Source organism: Arvicola amphibius, chromosome 11, assembly GCF_903992535.2.
Source record: "Arvicola amphibius chromosome 11, mArvAmp1.2, whole genome shotgun sequence".
Taxonomy (NCBI): domain Eukaryota; kingdom Metazoa; phylum Chordata; class Mammalia; order Rodentia; family Cricetidae; genus Arvicola; species Arvicola amphibius.
Genome location: NC_052057.2, coordinates 92,330,041 through 92,343,986, shown reverse-complemented (window position 1 = coordinate 92,343,986; position 13,946 = coordinate 92,330,041).

Sequence of the window (13,946 nt, the reverse complement as noted above, 5' to 3'; positions counted from 1 at the left end):
AATTTTGCATGCAAATGGATGGAAATAGAAAACACCATCCTGAGTAAGGTAACCCAGGCCCAAAAAAGATGAACATGGGATGTACTCACTCATAATTGGTTTCTAGCCATAAATAAAGGACATCAAGCCTATAATTCGTGATCCTAAAGAAGCTAAATAAGAAGGTGAATCCAAAGAAAAACATATAGTTATCCTCCTGGATATTGGAAGTAGACAAGATTGCCGGACAAAAAATGGGAACATGGGGGTGGGGTGGGATGGGGGGATGGGGAGAGAAAAGTGTGAAGTGGAGGATGGGAAGAGCTTGGGGGAATAGGATGGTTGGGATATAGGAAGGGTTGATATGTATAAAATTTTTAAAAAAGATATCTGTTATCTAATAAAAACAAAAGTTCAGAGATTATAATGTGTGATAATACCCTAAACAATATGCAGGTCACCTTTTTTGAAATTCTTTGTATTCTTGTTAGCTTAGCACTGTAACTAACATCATCATGTTATCAGAACAAAAATATGAGGAAAACAGAAGACACTAGACTTTTTTGTTCTTTATAAAGGCAAGGTAAATTTTTATGAGCAATTACCCCTTTTCCATTATTTTCTAATACATCGTTTCTATTAACTCCTGATCAGACCTACGAAGTTACCAGGACTGGTTTACAGATATTTTCATTGAACTCCTGATTTCTTATTTGTCCATAATTTTAGCTAAGGAATTTGGGGAAAAAAGCTCTTAGTTAAGTTTGAAGCAAGGAATTTGGCATGAAAAACTGCCTAATTAGGTAGTCAGTACTGTCTCCTGAAAGGTGAAAATAGATTGTGAAACAATGACCAATCTCCAATCCCAATATGCTCTTCCTCATATTTCCAGTATGTTATGTAGAGCTATACCAAGCTGACACGGATTGTCACACAAAACAGTATATTTCAAATATTCTTAAAAGTGATATATGTGAATACAGTGCCCTGTCATCTGAGTACATGATGATATACAGGTTTATTCATAGAAAGAGTCATCAACACATGAATAAATGAAGTTTTATATTTTATTAATGGATATTGGCTTTATTTCATTTGATTCAAACTGGTAAAAAAATCATGTCTATTTTAGATAATAAAGAAAACCAAAGTTTATGGCAATGTTATGAACACAATCCTCAGTTTTCTTCTCTTCAGTTGCATACTGTTCCCTATGTCTTCAGACACACCTACAATAAAAGTTCATCTCCATGCCAAATACTATTCAGATCCATTTGTTTCATCGTGAAACAGCTGTTATATGAAAGCACAGGCTGCTGCCATGCCACAAAGGTTCACGTGGGCATAGTTTAGTCATTACCTATGAGGACAGGTGGTTTGAAAGTAGTCTGACACTCGTGTATCCCCAGGGGAATACAAAGTGATTGCCCCACCATGCAACAAGGGGGTCATGCATGCAAGATTACTGTTATCCTCGGAAAGAGGCTGTTGTTGCTATTAGAAACGCAATTATGAATTCTTTCCCTGTGTAATAGGAGGAATGATGTTTAAAATGACTACATCACATGGAAAGTCACATATTGTGTGTATTTATCTCAAAGAAGAATGAATTACATGGGCTTGAAAGTATTAAACCTGAGGGAATTACTGTGGAGGACTGCCAGGGTTTCTGGGTGAGAGCCCTTGGAATGCTGATTAGCAGACATCCGTTTAGCTTTATTCCCAGTACGAGTTTCCGGAGATTATTTTCAATCTGGTGGCTTCTGACTCTATTGGATACTTTTACTTACTAGGAATACCTACTTAGAAGTTCCATTTACACTAACCTCTTGTAAGGATGCAGTATGATTTATTTGGGGGTATTATGCATCCACAATGTGTGCTGGCTAACAAGCAATGTCACCTTGACTGTATTTAGAATCACCGAGGGAAACACAAGTCTGAGGGTAACTGTCAGGGTTTGTCTACAGAATTTTACTGAGGAAGACAGATCTGCCCTGAAGGTAGGGCTACCATTCCTTCAGCTGAGACCTAAAAAACAATAAAACTGAAAGAAGAAAGAGGTGAGCTTAGCACCAGCATTTCCTTCTCTCTGTCCCCTGACAGGACTCTGAGACAAGCTGTCTCATGCTTCTGCTGCTGAGGCCACATTTTTACTGTTGTCATATACAGTCCAGGAATGACAGAGGTACAAAATCACCCTTCTTTTTAAACAGGGTTTTATTGTATGTTTTATTACAACAATGGGGAGGAGCGAGTAATACATCATGCTAGAACATAATATAACTTGGCATACCAAATTTAAAAGGTAAATATACAACTTTCACTATTATTAAATAAAAATGGCTCTGTTATAAGCCTTCTTCCATCCTGTTCCTTTGAAATTCGCACATAAGGACTGAGCACGAGTTATGTCTTAAATAATATTGTGCATAATTCATCAATGCTGCTAAAATCTAAATTTTGAACAATAAACAAATTTTTAGAACCATTGCAGCTTCAGCATGTTTTAATGATTTGCTTGAGGAAAGTTCATAATTCACAGTGAGTTTTTGCATACAGTATAGGAGGAAATATCTGCATCTGAAAAACCTGCAGCATTTTCTTCTAGACCATGATACTAAAAATAGAAACCACTCGGTTACAGTTTCAGTGAAGAATACAGAAGGTAAAAACCCAAAATCCATTAGCTGAAACCACAGACTCTTTTTGACAATCTCTCCTCAGGTAAAATGAAAAACTGTGGAAAAAGTAAGAGATTGACATGTATAGTCACGAAGAAGTGAGCTCACAGTTGGGCGCGACTGTGCTGGGGCAGGGTTGACGGAATGGCTCACTGTAGATGGGAGAGGAGTTTGTTTATACACTCCTTATTTCTGCTTGGTTGACTTTCAATACCAGGGACAGGGAAAGGACTGCTGTTCTCAAACTGATTAAAAGAAGTATGTTACCTTAGGGAAATTGTTGTTGATCACACAATATGTATTTAAACTTTGTGCTGGGTCAAAATCAGATGATTATCGAAAAGCACAGATTTCAAGAGAAGAGTTAGTACACGTTTTCTTTCAGCCGGTTGTCGGCCATGTTTCTTTACCCCTTCACTTTTATTAAACTTCACACCAGGAACATCACTGAATTCTGAAAGTAAATAATATAATGTATGATTTAGTAAAAAAGCTACTATAGTATTGCTTACAAGAATATTTTTATTAATATTATATTTTAGAAGACTTTTTGCCTTAGTGTTACTGGAAGCAATTTTGTTGCTTAGGATGACCGCAGCAGTTTTAAACTAAATTTACTTTGTATATGATTTTTGAGACAATATGTAAAACATTAAACAAAATGATAGATAGATAGATAGGTAGATACACAGACAGACAGAGAGAGATAGAGAGAGAGAGAGAAAGAGAGAGAGAGATATGATAGAAGATAGATAGGTATCTGTGAAAGTTGCTTTGTGTATAGGTACATAAATGAAGATGTTTTAAATCTATATAAAGACTATTGTTTATGAGACATATGTCTTCAGTAATGATATAATCCTAACATTTTTTCATTTAGGTATTTCTAAAGCATTAGACTACTTTTACCAAAAATATTTTATTTTTATTATTGTGCATTTAAGCACATTTTTGTGATTATTTCATCACAATTTTGCTCTCCTCATACACAAATTTTTAAAAATAAATGTATTTATTTAACATATTGGTCACAGTTTCCCATACCTCTTCTTCTCACATTTCCTCCCCCAATTCGCCTTCTGTTCCCATACTCCCAATTCACTCTTCTTCCATTTTCTTTTAGGAAAGAGCAGGTCTCCCATGAGTATCAACAAAACCTGGCATACTAAGTTGCAGAAAGACTAAGCACCTTCCTCCGCATCATATACAAGGTATTTATTTATTTATTTATTTATTTATTTATTTATTGGTTTTTTGAGACAGGGTATCTCTGTAGCTTTAGAGCCTGTCCTGGAACTAGCTCTTGTAGATGAGGCTAGCCTCAAACTCATAGAGATCCACCTGTCTCTGCCTCTCAAGTTCTGGAATTAAAGGCACGTGCACCACCATCCAGCAGGAAGGTTTTTTAATACATGGTATTTAATGTATGAAATACAAGTGACTAGCAGAGTTGGTCCTGATTTACTCATAAAAATTGTAAGTGTCAATAAATAAAGAATATATATGTATATGTAATATATAAATGAAAAAACATGTATATTACAATTTGTTAAGTAGCAAGACAAACAATGCTATACATACACACATGTGTGTACACACACACACACACACATGCACACACATGGTATACGAGGTCCTTCTGTTTATGTGTTGCTTTCATTGGTTAAACTGGTGGGACAGATCTAACGGGAGACCACCAAGTCCAGTCAGAGTGGGACTGATGGAACAGGGGACCAAACCGGACTCTCTGAATATGGCTGACAGTGGAGGAGGACTGAGAAACCAAGGACAATGGCAATGAACATGAACTCTACAGCATGGACGGGCTCACTGTGAGCCTTGTCAGTTTGGTTGCTCACCTTCCTGGACTTAGGGGGAGCTGGGAGGACCTTGGACTGAACATGGTGAAGGGAACCCTGATGGCTCTTTGTCTTTGGAGAGGGGTGGAGTGGGGGTGTGGGTGGAGGGGAGGGGAGGGAGGGGGGAGGAGCAGGGGAGGAGATGGAAATCTTGAATAAAAAAAATGAGAAGAAAAAAAAAACTGCCTTGGCCTAGTTGATATTGCAGAATTTAGGTAGGCGGAATAGACAGAACTGAATGCTGGGAAGAAGGCCAGAGTGTCATACGCCATGGATCTCCTGCCTGAGACAAACACTGGTTAGAATCTTGCCGTTAAGACATAGTCACATGGCACTACACAGATTAATAGAAATGGGTTAAATTAAGATGTAAGATTTAGCCAATAAGAAGTTAGAGCGAATGGGTTAGGCAGTGTTTAAATGAATACAGTTTCTGTGTGGTTATTTCAGGTGTAAGCTAGCCAGGTGACCGGGACAAACAAAGGGACCTGCTCCATGAAACACACACACACACACACACACACACACACATCAAATAAACTAACACAGAATTCCAGTATGTTAACTGTTCTTCAAAGATACTTAAACCAATTTGCTGTTGAACATTGAGTAATTCACATCATATGTTTATACATAAAACCATTTGGAAGTTTGTTAAATTTGCATTATTAATGTAGAATGTTTTACAATTACACATTATATACAATCAATACAAAAGTAAGTAAATTCATAGTTGAAATTGAATTTTATCAAATAAAATATATGAATTAAAATTAACAATAAAATATAGGTTTGTATTGTCCTATTAATATAAACATTGATAATATTCAGTGATAGAAATTCTTACACTGTTGATAACAGTTCCAGTTGTCTAAATGGAATATAATTCCTTTGCCTCCAGAATTATAAAAGAAGAATGGAAGAATGGATGAAGAAAGTGTGGAATATATACATATTAGAATACTACTCAGCGATGAAAAACAATGACATCTTGAGTTTTGCATGCAAATGGATGGAAATAGAGAACACTATTGTGAGTGAGGTAACCCAGACCCAAAAAGATGAGTATGGGATGTACTCATAATTGATTTCTAGCCATAAATAAAGGACATTGAGCCTATAATTCTTGATCCTAGGGAAGCTAATTAAGAAGGTGAACCCAAAGAAAAACATATAGTTATTCTCCTGGATATTGGAAGTAGACAAGATTGCCGGGCAAAAATTGGGAACTTGGGGGTGGGGTGGGATGGGGCTAAGAGGAGATGGGGAGAGAAAAGTGAGAAGGGGAGGATGGGGAGAGCTTGGGGGAATGATATAGTTGGGATAAAGGAAGGGTGGATATGGGAGCAGGGAAGTTTATATCTTAATTAAGGGAGCCATTTAGGGTTGGCAAGAAACTTGACCCTAGAGGGATTCCCAGGTGTCCAGGGAGATGTTCCCAGCTAGTTCCTTGACAACTGAGGAGAGGGAACCTGAAATGGCCCTTTCCTATAGCCATACTGATGAATATCTTGCATATCACCATAGAATCTTCATCTGGCGATGGATGGAGATAGAGACAGAGACTCACATTGGAGCACTGGACTGAGCTCCCAAGGTCCAAATGAGGAGCAGAAGGAGGGAGAACATGAGCAAGGAAGTCAGGACCTCGAGTGGTGCACCCACCCACTGAGACGGTGGGGCTGATCTAATGGGAGCTCACCAAGGCCAGCTAAACTGGGTCTGAAAAAGCATGGGATAAAGCGCCAGACTCCTTGAACATGGCAGACAATGAGGGTTGCTAAGAAGCCAAGGACAATGGCACTGGGTTTTGATTCTACTGCATGTACTGGGTTTGTGGGAGCCTAGCGTGTTTGGATGCTCACCTTCCTAGACCTGGATGGAGGGGTGAGGACCTTGTACTTCCTGCCGGGCAGAGAACCCTGACTGCTCTTTGGACTCTAGAGGGAGCAGAAGGGGAGTGGGGGAGGGAGAGAGAAATGGGAGGTGGGGAGGATGCGGAAATGTTTTAATAAAAAAAGAAAATAACATTAATTAGAGAATTTTATGTGTGTTTAACAAATTGTTGGGAATGTTTACCATTGTTTAATCAAAGATTTAGGAGAAAGAGGCCATTGGGCACACCACAGCCTAGATGGGCTCTGCTAAAAAACATTCTTCTATTACCATCCTGTGCCCATGATTTGCGTGGTTACCTGACTTTTATCATCAGTCCCAATCCCTTCACTGTCTTTTGCCTTTCTGCATCACTTAGACTTAATTCAAAGTACAATCTAGGTCATAGCCTCTCACACTGCCTCATAAAGCATGCATATTTATTGGGTTCATTCAGGGACAGATGGGTGAAATGACAAAGGATGTTTACCATCATTTCTCCCTTTGATGAGTTTGACCTGAAGTAAAGAGTCAGACAAAGGAAGTGTTAGCAGCCTAATGCTTTCGATCCTATAAAAGAGTTGGCACAGTATTGATGTTCCAAGTTTACCACACATAGCCCATTTGGTGTTATTTATTTGCATGAAATAACAGTTCAATAAGATAAGCAGAAGTGTGAAGCACAAGGTCCTAGCCATTATGGAGAACCACTGATGGTGGTCTGGTAATAGTTTGGCTTCAAAAGACAGATTAGATCATGTTCAATGTAAGTACCATAGTAAATTTTTCAGTTTTCAAGTGGATTTCATGAAGGTATATGTTCCACTTAGCTGAAAACACACACACACACACACACACACACACGTTTCATATGAAACATATATATCCACATATATATTAAACATATATATATATCCATATATATGAATCTCCATAGCCTCTACTACCCTAAGACATTGATATCCTTATTAATATTTTCCTTCCTAATGGAAGACAAAATGATTTATAATTTTCTAGATTTTTATAGACATTGAATATGATTACATAAAAATATCTAGAAACATATAAACATAGTATTTAACAAAAGCCAACAAAATAATCAGTCATCACAAGCCTGTGATATTTCTACAACATCACAGCTAAACACTACCAAAGAAAATAAAACTGATGATAAAGATGAAATATATGAGATAATGAAACAAATGCACTTGAAAACTACAAAACATAATATGAAAATCCATAATTAGCATGTATCACAATATTGAATGAAGAATAATGACCCAGTAACAATAAAAGTACAGTATAAAGCAAAAGTTCAGAAAATAAATGGAAAAGAATAAGGAATAGCTGCGCCAAATACAGAATTTTCCCCTCCCTTAATGAAAAGAGCAGGAAGCAAGAAAAAGTGAGGCAAATGGGGCAAATAAAAGAAAAATATAAAGCACTTAGAAGAAGTCACAAATGTCAACTTAATTAGTGCAAAAAAAAGACACATCTTGGAAATTGTCATTGAAATGATTTTTACGAAGAGACAACATGAAAGTTTACAGAATTAAAAGTAGGTCTACCTCCAAATGAATAAGTATGAAGACAGAATTGAAAACCTCACTTGATTAGCTAACTAATCTTGACTTGAGGGCTTATTATATTTCATTTTAAAATACCTTGTTAAGTATTAATTTACTAAATCAATAGGAATTTACCTTATTTATGTGTCTTTGTCAGTGGATATAACTTCTGTGTGGAATCTTTCATTGGCTGTCAAGGAGACACAGTCACAGGAAGTTGTGAGCCCATCAGAGTTTGGCTAGTGCTAGTAACTGAACTTGGGTCCTCTGGAAAAGGAGCAAACACTCCTAATAGTTGAAGTATCTCTCAGCAGCAGTTTTACTTTGAAGACAATGGATCAGAATTTCTGTTGGTAGCAGAAATGGACATGAGAAGAAATTCTTTCATTCTCATTTTAAAATGTAGGGGAACTGCTGGTGAAGGGTATTATCTACCTTCACTCACTCCTCGTAAGAGTTTCTGCCTGCAGTCACTAATTAAAGATTGTTCCGTTTGAAGTCTCTGATGATTCACCTTTTCTCACATGCAGAACAAACCAAAAGCCACTAACGCATTTAGAGTGAAAACTTCCATTAGCTCTTCAATCCAAGGACAAAATATTCTGCTTTCTAACCTCAACTCCAAATGCCTGTGGTGAGTAATCCCATTGCTCCTTTAAGAGAGAGCAGAGTCATTCACTGACTTAACAGTATATGAATTCCCATGTCCCTCTAATTTGACTTTTCTTTTTTTATCATTCACAGCTCACAGTTTTTAATCCCAGAACCTCTAATTTCTATCTTTGGTACTAGTTTTGAGAAAATAACTGCAAAGAATAAGTCCCATAATTTATATTTTATATTTTCAATAAACTAAGGGAACGTTTTATTCTCAGTTAAACTGAAATAATACCTTTTATCATAATTGTCTCTCACTGTAAGATATTTTATATTAAAATACTTGAATTGAAAATTACGATAGCATTTCAATGACAAATAGACAATAAAAAATCAAATATGAAAAAGAGAAAATATGAAAATAATAGAAGAAATAAAAGTGAGGAAAAGAGGAGAGTATAAAGCAATTCTAGTCAATATATACATTTATTCAGTTTGATACATCTGGATGGTTTAGATGAGTATTATTTTATTAAAATGGCAAACAAAATTGATTTATTGCCTTCCTAATGAGAATCACTGAATAAACCCAGAAGTTATAAAAAGTGTTTTTCTGCACAAATGGTGGGACCTAGCTGATCTCTATTACTGTGACAAAATTCCTGAAATAAGTATATTAGGAAGCACAAAGGTATTTGGCTATAATTTTGGAGGGTTAAGTTAATGGTGGCTTCACCTACTGCTTTGGGGAATAATGAGGATGCATATATTATCAGAGATACATGATGTTTTTAAAAAAAAACTTCATGGCAGCAAAGAAACAGAGAAAGACTAGGATGGAACTGGGTACAATGTGTATTCATCATTGGGGACCATGTGTCCTTTTCAATGCACATTCTCAGTGACTTCTAGGCTCCATGTCTCTGAAGATCAGCTAGCTCCCAGAAAGATTTTAGACAATAGATAAGCTTTCAAAACATGGACCTCTTGAGTGACATTCAAGATTCAGAATACAACAATCCACTTCTAATTCCAAAGATTCATGACCAACTTAATACAAAAAGATATTCATAAGTTGTCAACAAAGTCTTAATTCTTCATTTCTCAAAATACCCAGTAACTGAAGCAAAGAAACTAAACTTTCCTTTAAAAAGATATATTACTAAAAATAGCAGAGACAATAGAGCCATTTTCCAAAATGACAAAATAGGAAAGTATTTTTAAAAAATTGGGCCATGAGTTCAGGGAATCCAACTGAAGAGAGGGAGGAGGGAATATATGAGCAAGGAAGGTCAAGATCATGATGGCAAAATCTGCAGAGACAGCTGAATCAAGCTCATTGGAAACTTGTGATCATGAACTCAAGAATAAGAGCTATGGGGCATCTGTGGGACAGAATTAGGCCCTCCATATGTGGAAGACAGTTGTGAAGCTTACACTATCTGAGAAGCCCCTGTTATTAGGACCAGGATCTATCCCTGGTACGTGAGGTAGTTTGTTGTAGCCCGTTTCCTATGGTGGGATGCTGCAATGGAAAATGCTCTGTACCATGTAAAGATTTGTCACTTGTATTGGTTTAATAAAACATTGCTTGACCAGTAGTCAGGCAGTAAGTATATGCAGGGTAGCCAGACTATGAGCCACTGACAGCTTCTTAGTGGTGGCAAGGACCTAGAAACTCCACAGAGCTGTGGTAAAAACTTGCCCTCTCTAGTACCTCCACCATGAAACTAGATCTCAGAAAGCCAAAGGGTGGGGCAGATTCAGCTGCCAAAGTCTTGATTTCAGTCAGAATCCTCATTGTAGGAATCCTCAATGTCAGAATCTTTCATGTCATAATCCTCGATGTCAGAATCCGTGCTGTCATTGTAGTTGATCATGGCTAACACATAACATGGCTTTCTTGGTGATTCTTTAAGGTTATAAAAAAAATCAAGTATTTAAATGATGTGTGAGGGCATTTGGAATATGTCTAAATGGCATTACGTTGACAAGTCACTGTTCTGTTGATATGAGACATAAAATCAAGTCCTGTATCATATTAATAAATTCACTTTTAAATAACAACATATAATGAGTCTTCAGTGTGAGGCCTACTGTTTTAGGAATTATAAAGGAACTATTTTTTGAACAAATATGTGATATTCATGTGTTTCTATTTTATTTTATTCTTCAATGGAGATGAGATCAAGGAAAGGATAGGGATAAGACACTAACTTATTTCCTAATATGAGAAGGAAAGGGGGATCAGAATCACCTGTGCAAGTTCTGGAAGTCATCTCTGCTTGAGAACACTCATCCTAAGCCATTTATGCTTTTTTGCCAGAGAGAGAGAGAAAAAGAGATAGAGAGGAAAATCTCTGTGAGAAGTGACTAAGTAGGCACAATGCATATATTATAATGCACCTTAAAAAGCATCAATTTCTCTCTACATTTTGACCCTGTTCTAATATCAATATCAAATTTTCTACCTCTCAAACTCTAAGGTATCAAGTGGATTCAATATTTCACATTGTTGCCCAATAGTTTAAAAATAGGATGATAAAAAATGTCAGCAAGAAACAGCTAAAGCAAAGCTAAGTAAATGTCACTTCGCTTTTAAAAATTTAAAAATTACAAATTTATCATTTAAACATAGAGTTGCCTTTCTAAAAGTTGTATTAGAGAATTGTTGATAGTCTTATTTATCATGCGATTTTTTTTTCTAAAATGACTCAACCACCTATAAATAAACAGATTTATTTTCACAAAATTATTGTGTTGGGGAAAAAAAAAGAATTTTTTTTCAAAAGTCCTTTGGGCAATTTATTTCCTTAAATACATTCTTTCTGCAACTTGCTACTGTGAGGTACACACAATTGAATAATGGGGTTCATCCTAAGTACAAAGATTTAAAATGCTCAAAATGGTGTGTAAATATGCATTTAGTTAAAGATTAATAAGAAATAATTATGGAAAATAAAATTTTTTGAAGCTATATACAAAATTATGAAATTTTATTATGACATAAAAGTTAATTTAATTCCACACTAAGCAAATATTTAAGCCTTGTTTTCATACCCAAAGCATAATCAACAACAACAACAACAAAAAGATACAGAATTACCAACAACCAGAACAAACAAATTATCAAACAATGTTAATACAAATTGAAACATCTTTAGAGAAGTTGGGGACTAGGAAGTGTGTTAATATAGTTAAAATATTCAGAGCTTAGCATGAAATTAAATTCATAACAAAATATATTATCAAAATTAATTTTTAATTAATAAAAATAAAAGTTTCAAACACAAATATACTACCTCATAAGCAAAGATTTGTATACAATATACAGAAGTCCAATTCAATGTAAAACATTTAAAACTAATAGTTACTTTTTAATAGTAGCTTCAATCATCTACCTTTTTATCTTCTCATATTGTATCCTCTCTTTTTTCTTTTCAGAGTAGGTTCAATAATCTACCCTTTTATCCCATTATATTTATATACCCCTGCTTTTCTTGTGAAACAAGATTGCAGATAAACATAGATAAGAATTACAGGTTAGTAAAACTTTTAAGACAAGTTTATAATAAGCTTGAGCTAATAGGAAAAAAAAAACAGTTTCTAATTTATATAAGCTTCTGTGTGTTTCTTTGAGACTAAATAGCTTTAGGACCAGTAGGAACAGAAACTTCTACTACCAAGTAGTGCCCAAAAGGTTGGCAAGAATTTCTACATAAAGTGTGAGAAACATTCTAAAAAAAAATCTAAACAAACAACAGAGTCAAGTGCAACTTCTTTGTAATCATATTTTCTCTGGTAGGCTGTTTGCTGGTAGCATGTAGAGTTTTTTTTTTTTTTCTTGATTTTCAAGATGGGGTTTTCTCTGTAGATTTGGAGCCGAGCCTGGAACTAGCATTTGTAGACCAGGCTGGCTTTGAACTCAAGAGATCCACCTGCCTCTGCCTCCCAAGTGCTGGGATTAGAAGTGGACATCACCAGCATTCTGCTAAACTGAAGCTTTTGGTGTTTGTCTGTTTGTGTTTAGAGACAGAGTTTCTCTGTTTCTCAGTGTAGCTTTGGAGCATGTTCTGGAAAACATTCTATTGGCAATCAGAGTTTTAAGAAAAGCTTCCTCACTCAGCATTAGCAACAAAAACTTGCATCTCCTTTAAGCTCTGTAAATAAACACTTAAATGATAATAATGAGGAATGGGCATCAGGATTCTTGCTGGTGGCATGGATATAAAAACTCCACAGAGTTGTGACAATTAATGTGGCCGCCTCCAATACCTCAGCGATAAAGCTAGATTTTCAAAAAGCCAAGGCATGGGGTGGAGCCAGCTGCCAAAATCATAGGTTTAATCCTAGCCATATTTTTTGGCAGATTAAAAACACTCTTTGTCAGAAAATAATTACAGGTACATAATAAAGACTGATTCAGTTTTAAAAGCAAACTTCTAAACGGTTTACAGAGTTGTTTAACAGTATACATAGCCTTATGAGACAAAAGAAAGAGGATAAAGAATGCCATTAAAAAACAAAATAAAGTAGTCAGGTGTGGTGTCACTTGAGAGGCAGAGGCCAGAGGATGGCTGTGAGCTTGAGACAAGCTGTTCTATAGAGTGAGATCCAGGGTCAACAAGCTATACAGAGAAACCCTCTCTCAAAATACCAAAAATTAAAAAAATAAAAACAAAAATTAAATAAATAGTGTAAGAACAATGCCATGTAAAGATGGAAATTGCCCTTGAGTTCAAGGGCAACTTGGTCTACACAATGAATTCCAAGACAGCCAGGGATACAGAGAAAAATCCTTTCTCAAAAAAATCAAAAATTAAAACTAAAATTAAAAGATATAGAGCCATGTAAAGATGGAATATACACAGAGAATCTGGATACTGTATGTTATTGTCTTGTCTTTAAATTATTTGACTGCTGAGGAAGGAGCAACAACTGCTAAAACACATTTGATTATAAATGTTGCTGCATTAATCCAACCTTGATATTTTGAAAAAGACTTGACTTCAAAACTTAAGTCAAAAGATACTTGACTTTGGAGAAGAGATTTTTCCTTTAGCTTCACAGGAAATGAGAGGGCATGATTCATTCTCTGTCAATAAAAATAAGGTTTGATCCAGGAGGACCCACTGGAAAACATCCAATGGGAACAGATGGCCAGAAGATTCCTGGTTTCAGAACACTTAAGTTGCAATTTCCTCTGAGTTCTACATCCAAAACAGCTTCAAGAATGCTGACTGAGATGAGCCAATCTCACAGAATACTAGTGTCAGGACTTAAATACAATCCTCAATGTTCTTTGGAAGCACATAAGATAATCAGCAGCTCCCTGATCACCAGAAAGTAGCATAGAAAACAATACCCACATTCCCCAAGAATGG